Source organism: Thermobia domestica, chromosome 1 (assembly GCF_964235325.1).
Source record: "Thermobia domestica chromosome 1, izTheDome1.hap1.1, whole genome shotgun sequence".
NCBI classification, from domain to species: Eukaryota; Metazoa; Arthropoda; class Insecta; order Zygentoma; family Lepismatidae; genus Thermobia; species Thermobia domestica.
Window position 1 is genome coordinate 52,386,932 of NC_137454.1, and position 13,193 is coordinate 52,400,124.

Genomic DNA, 13,193 nt, shown 5'->3' on the forward strand with positions numbered 1-13,193 from the left:
CGTGCGGAAATTTTATCCACATTAAAAAAAAAAATCTTGGAGTTTATGGCCTGTGGAGTATGCAACCCGAAATAAAGATGTAATTTTTTTTAGCGCCTCTGGCGGAAAGTGGTGAATTACGTACATACGATGGTGCTTGAAGAGGATGGCTTAGCCATTCGATTGATACTGTGCAAGTGGGCACTATCTGTTCTGCTATATTCAACTGTGTATAAGGTTATTATATATATCACGGGTTTTCAGAATTAGTGAATTTTATAGTTTATTCCCGAAAAAGAAATTTATATTCAGATATTTTCTAAAGTATTGGTATCTAATTTCTGAATAGTGTTATTTCGGTTTGGTGATATTGTGCGGATGAAAAGTTCTGTACTGTGACACCAACTTACTTAAATCGGGAGTGAATGGAATTAGATATCACTTTTGTAAATGGGTCAGTTGTTATACTAATTTGTTAATATTATCTGATTTAAGGTATTACATTAATTATGATTAAATATATTTTATATCTATTTGAATTATAGAACGGTGTGTTATTAAAACAATTTTGAATATATTTTTTTTTAAAGAAAATTAATGATATGGAATTGTGGTAGGGTAGATGCTGCTACTCTATTAAACTCCTTAAATATACTTACAGTAAAAACAGTTTTATCTAGTATAAAAATATATATATCAAGATATAAATTTACATATGTAGAAACTACTATTCATGTTCAAATCCATTGAAAGTAGATATAGCTTGATTGAATTATTGTTATAAAGTTTTCAATTAACATATATAACCTTTTATTTCAATATCCTAATAGCATCTTTCTGTTTATTTATATCATGTTTTTTTTTTTTTTTTTTTTTTTTTTTGTTAAGCTGAAACTCGTAGAAATCCTATAGATGAGAATTCATATAGAAAAAATAGTTAAGATTTGCATGAGGAGGATCTCGCATAATTTCCGTCATTTAACAATTATTATTGTAGGGCAAGTTCCCATTTATAGATATTTGTCCTGGTCATTAACGGCCGGTGGCCCACTACGGAGCCATACCTAAGGCACGTTACATCTGTGTCATCATCGCCATTGGTCTTCTGGCTTCTACACTTGTGACAGATTGTGATGACATGCTCTCCACAGATGGGCAGTTGACAACTGGCACATCTTGTCTTCGTTTACCGGTTTTTTGGGACAAAACACACGCCTCACTCGTTCCCTTATCTGGGTTGGTTCGGGGACAGTTTCTTCAGGTGGAAGCTGGAGATGTTTTCTAATACGAATCTTCACATCATTTCGAACACCTGACATGGAAAGTCTCCTGATCATGTGATTTCTTGTTAGACCCATAGCCAAATTCTTCAGGAAATTTCTGCGCGTAATTTTCTGGTTGGAGTTGCATAAAAGTATAATTTGGGTATTAATGGCTCCAATGCCCAGTAGTGTGAAAAAAAATCTGAGAGGCCAACGGCAACAGACAACGCAACACTGTAGGTGGACTTCATTTGATCTACAACTTCTACTCCTCCTTTTGTGAGATTGTAAAATGTTATCCATTTCACCTCGTAATCACATCAACGCACTAACAGGATTTTAAAAAATGAAAAAAAAAGTGAAAGAAAAAACACCAACGCAATCGGTCGATTCTTAGCGGCCCGCTCACATACAGAACACGTCTGTCACTATGCCGACTCTGCTTCAAACTGGGCACGTGACAGATTAATGAAAATGCTTCCTGGCCACGCACAACACTCCAATCTGCAGTTAGGTGGCAGCGTAGGTCAATAAACAAATTTACGTACAGGCAGAAACGATATAAAAACAAAATTGAGCACACTGCTAACAACCGACCGATCCCGGGTTAAGGACAGTGACAAATCAATCGAAGAGACACCACGTGCCGGAGAAGGGACAACTATTCAGTGTGAGTGGGAAAAGCCATCGGCACCACATCCGTTAACTTTTGAAGCACTAAAAGTTTCGTCGATAGGTCTCACATGATTTGACAAGGGTCCAAAAGTCAACGCGAGCAGACAAATGTGTTTCTTTCCTGTCTCGCCTAAGGATGGAGCCATTTGTGAACAGGGTTTTGACACGTGAAGAGAAGTGAGTTCTGTACGAAGCTCCATGCCGCCGTCATAATTAGTTTACCTTGCCATGAACTGTTTCCGAAAAAGCCAAAACCAGCACTGTACCAGCAGAAGTTCCTCCTGTGTGTTTTGTGGACAGCTAGCGTTATTGTGCATCGGGAACTGCTACCAGCAGGCCAGGACATCAATGCAACTGTGCACTGTCTGCAGTTGAGCCGTGTTCAAGAAAAATCAAAATTTTGTTCAAGGACTCTGGATACCAAAACTGTTAAAAGAGAACGATAAGCCAAACGTTGCTAGGATGATTCGAGACACCATTCTATGCCTTGGATGAGAAACACTGTTGCAAGCGCCATGCTCCCCGTATATTACACCGTCCTATTATCGCCTATTCTATTCCTTCTATAATCATTTTATTATCCTTCTGTCACAACAACATTGACATTTTCCCATAGAATTATATACGCATTCATTTTATTCCTGTCTATAATTTCCTTATCCTTATTTATTTCTATGAGATGTTGGTGCATATCTCTGTATCAATACTACACTCTTCTTTCTACATGAGAGAAACATCATAGCTCTGTCAAAAATAATTAATCATTTCACTATTTTTAAGTAGATAGCAAATTATTTCCAAATCATTATCATCGTTCTTTTCTTTAACTAAGGAAAACAACATACATATTTGTTCCTCAAATGCCCTTTTCCTTCCAAACTTACGAATGCTTACACATTCGTCCCTGAAATTTCCTTCGTATGTACTTATCCTAAATATTTCGCTTTTGCTTTTCTTTCTTTTAATATTGATCAGACTGTTACTCTTTCGGCAAATAACCTTACCCAGGTTTCAGCTCCGAAATTTTATTTTGACCTAGAAGGAACGTTTTCTTCAACTGTCAGGAATTAATGCAAAATAGAACAGTGGTTTCCATATCTTTCGACCACACCACAAGCCTTTGAAATCAGTGTGGCTACTGATGAACTGCTACCTTTGCCAATAACACTTTTCGTCTAACAACTTCATTTGGACCAAGTTGTAAGTGGTGTTTCCTTCTTTAGTGACTTATCGACAATATTGTCCTAAATTTTGCAAGAGAAACATTTAAACTTTGAATGAGAAATACTATTGCATCTGGCATACTCCCCAGACTTTACATGGCCCATTACCACCTGTTCTATTCCTTGAATAATCATCTTTAAGGAAGATGAAATACTATGGTCATCGCACCAGGGGCTCGATCATTCTAATCTATTTCACAGGCAACATATATTAGTTCGTTTTGCCAGGATTTCGTAACGGGGGGCGTGACATGAAATTCTGAAGGCCCAGGAGCTCGGTCAATCTAAACTAGCTTTCTATCAACATGTATTCTTTTGTTATTAAAATAAAACAAGGAGATGTTGGTATCTTGTATATATAAAGTATTTGTATTTATAAAGTAAGGTTGGATATGTATATATAAAGTATTTTAATAACAAACTATAGAGAAAGCTCGAGTGAAATAAATAAAATGTATTGAAAAAAAATTTACAATATTTAAAACATTTCTCAGTTCATTCGAATATAACAATTTTCCTATAATATAACAAATATGACAACTATTACAAACAATATATATTCACTATTATAAAAAGTATATACTCAATAATGTCTTGTAAATGATTTTACAATATCTGTGTTTCTTTCTCTGTTGAATCACATGTTAACAGAACTTTCTTTCCACATAAATTTTTGTTTTTATTATTTCGTCAACTCTTGTCTGTGCCAAATGACAGGATGAGTAGCAGAAAATCTTTTCTGAAATAACATGTTTGTCACTGCAAGGATGCGATGACGAAAAATTATGTTGAAAAATGTCCACGCTGTTACACAAAGGCCCAATGCTTTCGGAAGCTTGAACTCTCCCTGATTAGTAGCAGAAATTCTGAGTATTCAGTAACTTTTCTAGAACTTTCAAATTCTCTGAATCTCTCAGGATATCTCGCTCACCACTACCATGTATTGCAAGTAATACGAATGTCCTCTTAACCCTTGTATGCATATGCAGGGCCTCTCAGGCCCTGTGGGGTTTTATTTTCAAAGTTATTGCAAATCTATTCAATCAATATACCTTGCTCATTGTGTATTCTTTTAACATTCTTTTATGCATTCATGACTAGCTTTAAAATATTTTTGCATTATCTGAAAAACAGTAATAATTGATTTAATTTAGTAACCCCTTAAATGCATATGCAGGGCCTGGGAGGCCCTAATGAAATAATAATGGTATGCGAATTATTTTACATAATTTTGTAAATAAAATTGGTCCTAAACGAATATGTTATTTATTTTTATTACTTCTTTTTATTATTATTATAGTTATTTGCAATTAGTTCTATTTATAATTGCTTATTTTATGCCCAGTAGATAGCGCTGCAATACATATGCAAGCTGTTATCAATCGTTTGTATATAAGATTTTTATATAATCTATCAGCCATTTATTAGAGGTTTTTGCTAACTTGTTTCCTTTGTTCGAACAATTACAGCAACATACTTGATACAATAAAGTTCTAATATATATATATATTCCACTGTTGCTTTTATATTGTGACTAGGTGCAATTTGCAATGCCCAGTTACATTGGTGTGCAATTTGTATTAGTTTCAGCGCAAAATGACATCTACGGCTATTGGAAGATGAACTACGAAGAGAGTGTGTGAGGATGATTTTGTCCGTTTTCTAAATGAGTGTCTTGATGATAGTGTACTGTCGAACAGTAAGAGTGAGGAATCTGAGGATGAAGAATCCAATAATACAGTTCATCAAGGAAGTGTAAGTGTAAGTGTAAGTGATGAACATTTCGATACGTCATCACGCTCTGAAAGCACCAGTGGGAATGAAGCTGTTAGTGATTCTGATACACATTTTAGTCCAAACGACACAATTTGGAAAAAGAAAACACCTCCATCACGGACTCCAGCACATAATATACTGAAGTTTTTCCCAGGTGTTTCAAAGGGAGTGAAAAGAATACGTCCAAAAGATGCGTTTGACTGTTTCAACGCTCAATCATCATATGCCGTTGATGGTTTTGTATACACAGAAAGAAAACCAAAAGAAACCAGTTGAAGAGAAATCTGGGAACAATGTGATAGAACACCTCTGCAAAACCGTTTCTGGAACTTCACGAAATATTACTATGGATAATGTATTTGATAGTGTTGATCTGGCAGAGTATATGCTAAAACAATGACATACGGTTATGAGAACACTAAGGCGAAACAAACGCGACATTCCAGTTGAAATGAGAGCCTCGTCTCTTTGAGGAGTAGGTTCATCAATGTTTGCATTCAAGCAAAATGTCACTATGGTCAGCTAAGTGCCAAAGAAAAAGAAGACAGTGATTGTGATAACCAACATGCATCATGATAAGGCAGTTGATGAAAATAGCACCAAAAGAAAGCCAGTGATTATAAACTATTACAACAAGACTAAATGTGGAGATGATGTTATGGGTTAAGACGTTAGAGACTATACATGCAAAAGACAAGCTAGAAGGTAACCCTTTGCTCTCTGGTCAAATATGATGGATGTGGCAGATAAATAGTCACATTGTTTTCAGGATGCAGAATCCAAATTTCTATGAAAACAAGAAAGACAATCGTCCATTATTCTTACAGGAACTGGCAGAAAGTTTAATGAGAAACCAGGTGATTCTAAGATCACAAATACCCAACTTGCCACTAGCAACAATTAGTGTTTTGAAGATATACGGAACTGAAAAGGAATAAGCAGGAGAAAAAATAAGATAATATGAATTTTGTCCACACAGTATTCCTAGAAAGAGATCGTTGGTATGCTGCTAGTGTGGCAAAAGCATTTGCAAAGAGCACATAAAATGATTTGCAATTCATGCATTTTGTAGATACATTTTTCCTCAAAACTGCTAAACAATGATGTCATTTGCATACAAGAATGTCAGAAATTATATAAATATTGCTCTTTTGACGATTATAGTACCATTTCACACAGGTGTGTTTAGAATTTTAAAATAAACTAGAAAATTATGAAGTGTATGAGTAAACTGACAAAAGTATATTTGAAGAAAATATTTTGTTACAGTGTTTTTTTTTTTTTGTATTTTCTTCTAATTGTAATAAATATAAAATAATTGTAAACGTTGTTTTAAAACGTGTATACTTATGAAAATGCCCATTGTTGGTCTATTGTGTGATAAATTAAGCTATCATAGGGCTGCAAGTAATAATTTTCATCAAATTCCAAATAGAACCCTTTAAATACCATACAGGGCCTCGGAGGCCCTGCATATGCATTAGCGTATATTTACTGAACCATGTGGACAAGGGTTAATAAAGAGTAACGAAAAGCTTCCTGTAGTTTTAATTTTTAACGCTGATCCTTCGTTTTCTCATTTACTTTTGTTTCATCCTTCCTTATTTTTTTTTTAATTTCTGGTCTCAAAGGGGGCAAGGTACGGATCCCCCGGACCCACCCGTTGGCTACGTGCCTGTTTAAGAATGACATTTCAAATCCATAATAGAGTTGGAAAGTGTAGTTGATACCTTCTTCGCTTTACAGCCCACCATGATCACGGAATCCATGCATTCCTGAATGTTGCAAGAAAGTCGTCGATGCTGATGGAGACTATTTATGACCTTCCAGGCATGTCTTTGGTTTCATATTGATGGTGGTGGTTGAAAAGTGACAGAGTTTTCTTCGTAAACTGTATAAATTATCAATAGTATTTAAATACGTTCATGATACCATGTATTGCAAGTAATACGAATCTCCTCTTAAGAAAGAGTAACGAAAAGCTTCCTGTAGTTTTAATTTTTAACGCTGATCCTTCGTTTTCTCATTTAATTTTGTTTCATCCTTCCTTATTTTTTTTTAATTTCTGGTCTCAAAGGGGGCAAGGTACGGACCCCTATATTGCATATGTAGTTGGTATATAGTAGATTATTAATTCTTGAGCTTCATTATTCTAACCCATAAGGCGGAGAACATTCAAAACTCCAGAAGTTATTCACTATGTATCCCAAAATATGTATTACAACAATTATTTTATATCCACATGTTATGAATTTATTTAATATTAACAAATAGAATAATCTAGACGGTACAATCAGTGTTATTCAACATTTCAATGCAAATTTAAGTTTCGATGCGAAATACGATAACTATCATCATCACAGTCATTCCGCTATTATTGGCAGGTCACTTGCTGCAACTCAGAAGCTTCCATGACACAAGGTAAACTTTCTAAAGACCTTTAAAGTGTACTTTTATTACTAAGCATATTTTAAAACAGAACGTGATCTCCAATGATAGTTTTTCGAAACATTTTTATTAGCGAAATCTCAATAAATACAGATACGCATCTACATAGAGTAGTAAAAGTGAAATATCTTTGCTTATATTATTTTTTAAGAGTTTACATTAGTTTCCATATAGTAGTACCTACCTCGTGCCTACACAAAGTAGTAACAGATAAACCCATAAACAAATATTGTTCTGAACAAAGTCAACACAACACATTTTATCGTCTTATCTTACAAAACTATCCTTCAAGAGACTCCAATTACCTTCGCACGATTACTAAGTAGTTTACGAAGTAAGGCAAAAACATAGTAGGTGAGTGAGTTCCATAATTTATATTTAACAAGGGACATCACCCAACTGACCGGCTCCTATTTCAATGAATTTGTTGAGCTGATAGAGGACATATATGCATTATTTGTGATGCCAGAAATTTTTGCCATGGTGCATGTTTTCTAGTTTTTCATAATGTTTAAAAGTTGTCATGTGGTTATTAGAGATTACTGCAGAAGTCCCTTACTAACCATTGTAAACGGAGCGTTAATAAAAGAACAACTATGTAGATACATATAAGGCCTAGGGAGAAGTTGTAGTGTACGTATGACTTTGACAACAGCCAAATTGAAATCCGCCATTTTGAATTAAGGTCAAGTATTTTTTAACCCGACAACGGCCAACCTATATTCCTAACATAAACAGCCAAGGTGAGTACGATGGACTCACACTGTTGATATTGTATCAGATCTTATATTGTGTTATTAAGTGTAATTTCGTATAATATTTTGAAGTTTTTTCCGATGGAACATGCAAGTATAACAACCGCGTATTCTTATAGTGTTTACAACCTCGTCAGTGTTGCCATCTGATGTAAAATATACTTTATTGTGTTTTTAAAAGGTAGTGTAATTATAAATTTTAGTAGAAACAACTTTTGCTAACTATTAGAATTCAAGAAACGTTTTTTCTCAAAGTACTGTAAGTTAGTAGAAGCAATATAAGTAACGCACTTGAAGGGGTGGATTCCAAAAAAAAAGCCTAAGTCAATTTTCGTCAATTTTGAGATATTGGTTCTATTAAGTTCCATTTCAGCATCCTCGTATATTGAGCAGGATTTCATGCCAAAACTACATAAACCAATTAGTTGTAGCAAAAGAAAACTGAGTTTTTGTCCAAAATGTCCTTAGTCAACACCATTCCCTCAAATTCTTTTGTGGCTCAAGCCTAAAAACACTTATAAATCTCTCTCTATAGATGACAATTTCACCGTTATCTTACGAAACGTAAATAATTAAAAGTTTCTTTTACGTACATTACTTTTCTTTCACGAGAATAGAATGATGGAAACGCACACATAACTTCGTGTCCTGAAAAGCTTACTTTCTTAACTTGGGCTCTTTTGGAATTGACCTCTTCATTTGTTGGATTGGAATGTTCTCGTAATTTCCTGGAACTACTGAAGGAACTTCGTTTTAGTTGTTTGTTGATTTACATTTTTGCAGTATCTAAGATCAACTGAATCTTCAGAAGACACACGCTTTTGGCAGATCCTCCCTGATTACCTTTGCAGTTGTCCTTTTTCCACAAGTAAAAAATCTTTTCTTCTTTTTTTCTCCAACCTTATCTTGGTAACATGAATTAGCCTATATCACTAGTTTTGAATTCGCCAGCCACAGACTAGATTGATTTGTCTAGACCTACAGCACGTCTATCGCAAATATGTGGCTGCATGAGACTTTCTGCTATTGCAGTAATAACATCTTTTCTGTAAGCTTTCCGATCAGGATGTAGTGTACTCCCGACGAATAGGCTGCAACAGTGCATACATCAAGCATATACATAAAAAATAAATGGTCATACATTTGTCTTTCTTTGCCATGAATATTCATGGGCGAATTGGTCTCTCCCTTCCTTCAGATTGGTAAGAATTCGAGTGGAAAGAACGTCTTTTGTTTTTCTCTGTTCCCACTAATGTAAGACCATTGCGAAGCAAGATGTTGACGAGATCAAAATGTGTGAAATAATTATCACATGTGATATTTTTTTACTCCCAGGGTAAGACTTCGCCAAATGCAAGGACACATTTTGCCCCAAGTTTTTTGGTTGTTATTTTCTTTCCTAACGTAAGGTGTACCATATAAAAGGATAGTGTGTTTTGGAATCTGCTATTCATCATACGTTCAGCCCATAAATACACTTTTTCAACAGCATATATTGCGTAAATGGACATCTACCTGCGAATGGAACAAGCTGTTCGTCAACATTCAAAATTTCTCCAGTGTCATAGTGGCTTTTCAAGCATTTGTTCATTCTTTCACAAACGTCACGTATTGACGCCAGTTTATCCTTATTTCTTCTGTCACTTCTTGTTTTGTCATCAAAATGGATAAATATGGGCAAATACTTGAGCCTTTTTTTACTCATCGCAACGCGAAATATTGGTAGTCCATAGTTTTTATCCCATAGCAGTACTATGTTCGCATCTTTGGCTTTCAATCGACCAATAGTATACAAAGGTCCATGTAAATACTTCTATTCTCTCTCATCGACCGAATTACACTGATTCTGCATGTTGTTTCTTGATGGGTATACCGAATGATAGTCTTCACACATCGTCTTGAATAAATAAAAACAAAGCGTTTAAGGGATCTTCGATTATTTTATTTGGAAAAAGGAAACTTCTATATTTCTACCTGATGATGTTCTGAGATTCCGTCGTCTATGGTCTAAGATTTCATTTTCTGGGGTCAAGGAGTTTCAGAATATCATGCGGTTCCGTCCTTTGCCTACAAAATATTTTCATTACTTTGGCACCGATTTCCAACATCTTCCACCTCAGAATTACTAATCGTATCAGAAACTTCTAATGCTTCACTTTCCAAATCACTTACGCTATCTTCAATTTCACTGCTCATAATATCTTCGTCTTCGTCCCCAACAAGTTGCGATTAACTTATACAATATTTGAAGAAGCAGTCATTTCTGCACTTAAATTAGCACTAACATACACTAACAGTTTCACAACCTGCACCACAACAAGAATCAACTAATTCAAATGTAACATATAATTAATTATTTTAAGACAGTTAACTATATTACCACTGGGAACCCAAATATATGAAGCAATATAGTAATGAGTCCATCGCACTCATGTTAGCCTTTTGTATTACGAAATTAGAAATATATTTTTTAAAACCTATCCTAATATATATTTTTGCAATGCCAAATTGCATTCACACTTTACATTACCTACCGATAGCATATCTATAAAGAGACATCTATTGAGCAAGAAATAAATTGTCGCTGGATAAAAATTATACGCGATGAGTCCATTGGACTCACGTTGGACGTTTAAGGGTTAAATGGGAATGGGGTAATATGATACATAATTTTGGGCTAAAATTTAATCAGGAAGACAACGGTTAAACTAGTTTTGAGATACACCCATTTGCACAGTGACAGGCATTTAATTGTTCACTTACTAGGTTTGAAATTCCCATCACTCCGCTTCTAACCCACGTATTAATGATAACAATTGGATAAAAGCTTCGGTAATACATACTATGCCTAGAGGGAAGTGAGACGGTAAGGGTATCCTTGACGGCAGCCACCTTGAAATCCGCCATTTTGAATGAAACAGAAGTTTGAAAAATGAAAACCATACAATGTGACACCTCATTTTAATAGCGAATGTTCCCAAAAAGCTTATGATATGCTTATTTTTGTTCTATAGTTAACCAGTATGAATGTATGACTGCTTCTAATGTGCATCAAGCGTCCATTATTCGATCTTTCAAATTGGCAACACTCCTAATTTTCAGCTCATGGTCATTCCTATCATACAACTTCTCCCTAGGCCTTATATGTATCTACATGGTTGTCCTTACATTAACGCTCCGTTCACAACGATTAGTAAGGAACTTCTGTAGTAATCACTAATAACCACATCACAACTCTTAAAAATTATTTAAAAAAAACTAGAAAACATGCACCATGGCAAAAATTTCTGTCACCACAAATAATACATATATGTCCTCTATCAGGTAGAAATATTTCATTGAAATGGGACCCGGACATTTGGGTGATGCCCCTTGTAAGGAGGAGGGGCGACTTAAGAACAGAAATGCTCAAAGAGTGCCCAAATAATATTATTGCGCACAGGTCTATACTGATTATTAAGCAGAAAAAGAAGTTCACACAATTTTGTTGTGTTTATCTTATTATATTAGTTAGATATATCAATACTGTATACACATTATCGTTGTATATTTCCCTATATTTCATAAATACTACGCTAACATAAAATTCTCAATATTTGCGATTGTGTGCTTTTTCTCTTCACATATTACTATTTTAAAACATAGATTGAAGGTAAGTTCAAATTATTACACATTTATTACAAAATAATTCTGGTACTAATATTACTTCGTATCCATACATTCTGAAGTTTGCTAATATTATACAACAGATATGTATTACTTACCTTACAAAGAAGTGTGCGATACTTTGTGTTTTTGTATTCAACGCATAGGAATGAATACTTAATTGTGAAATGTGGGTTACTCAGATAGATTGGTTTACTATGCTGAAGTACTCAGTCTTTAATTAATAAAACATTCAGAAAAACAAAACACTTAGTATGAATCATGGTGTTACAGAAAAACAAAACGCTTAATATACATCATTACTGACAAGATGCTTTTAAAGATACAGTCGGCATCATTGTACGTTTAATGAACAACAAAATAATATACGAAAATGTCACAAAACATGTGTGATTTCTATTCTTGCCAATGTTTTTGAACTTAAAAAATATTGTTTTCGGTTAATTGTAAGAATTGGTACTACAGAACTTTATTTGGTAACGAAAATGAAAGATTGTTTAAGATTATATTCTTCGATGCAAAGTATTACACAAGAAAATTCTTTAGCTTTTTATGTATGAGGTGCAATCAGCGCCAAATTTACGTTTGATGGGGCCGTAAGCTATTGAAAAGAGCCACTTATACTTCAGGATTAGGAGCCCTTTAAACGTCAAGCTTTCTTTTTCAATTAAAATATATTTCGCCTTTTTTAGCTTTGAAAATATGCTCTTTGCTAATCTGGAGATGATGGATATCTAAATGGAAAAAAGGTCAAGCAAACGTCGGGAACGGGGATACATTATGGGTGGGGCAGGAAAACAGGCCCCTCATTACAAGTGGGACTGAGAAATAAAGATACCTATTGCTTGCTTCATAAAAACTTACTACATAAGAATATAAAAAAGCAATTTTTGCATGTGCGTTTTATGATATTTGGAAATTACATTACAATCGGACTTTTCTTTTAAATTGTTTGGCCTCCAAGCGAGTGGGTCCCTAAGCTACAACTTGCTTAGCTTATACGTAAATCAGCCATTTTGTCCAAGTAAAATATTCCCAAGAACAATATGTTAAATTTAAGTGTAATTCGCTCCTTCTCCTTTCTTCCCAAGAATCTGCCTATAATTTAGTCTCTAACTTTCTGATCAAGCGGCAGGTAACTTTCAAATGAGTCCTTTATACGGCAGCCAAATAGATTCATATTTGACAAACTTGCCCTTCGTTACGATTGCACAGAATCGACACTAGAGTCATGTATGATAATGATATATATATATATATATAATGATGATATATAATGATATATATATATATATATATATATATATATATATATATATATATATATATATATATATATATATATATATATACTTTATTAGAAATACGAGAGACTAATTGTGAAAGAATTATCCGTCTCTGCAATGACA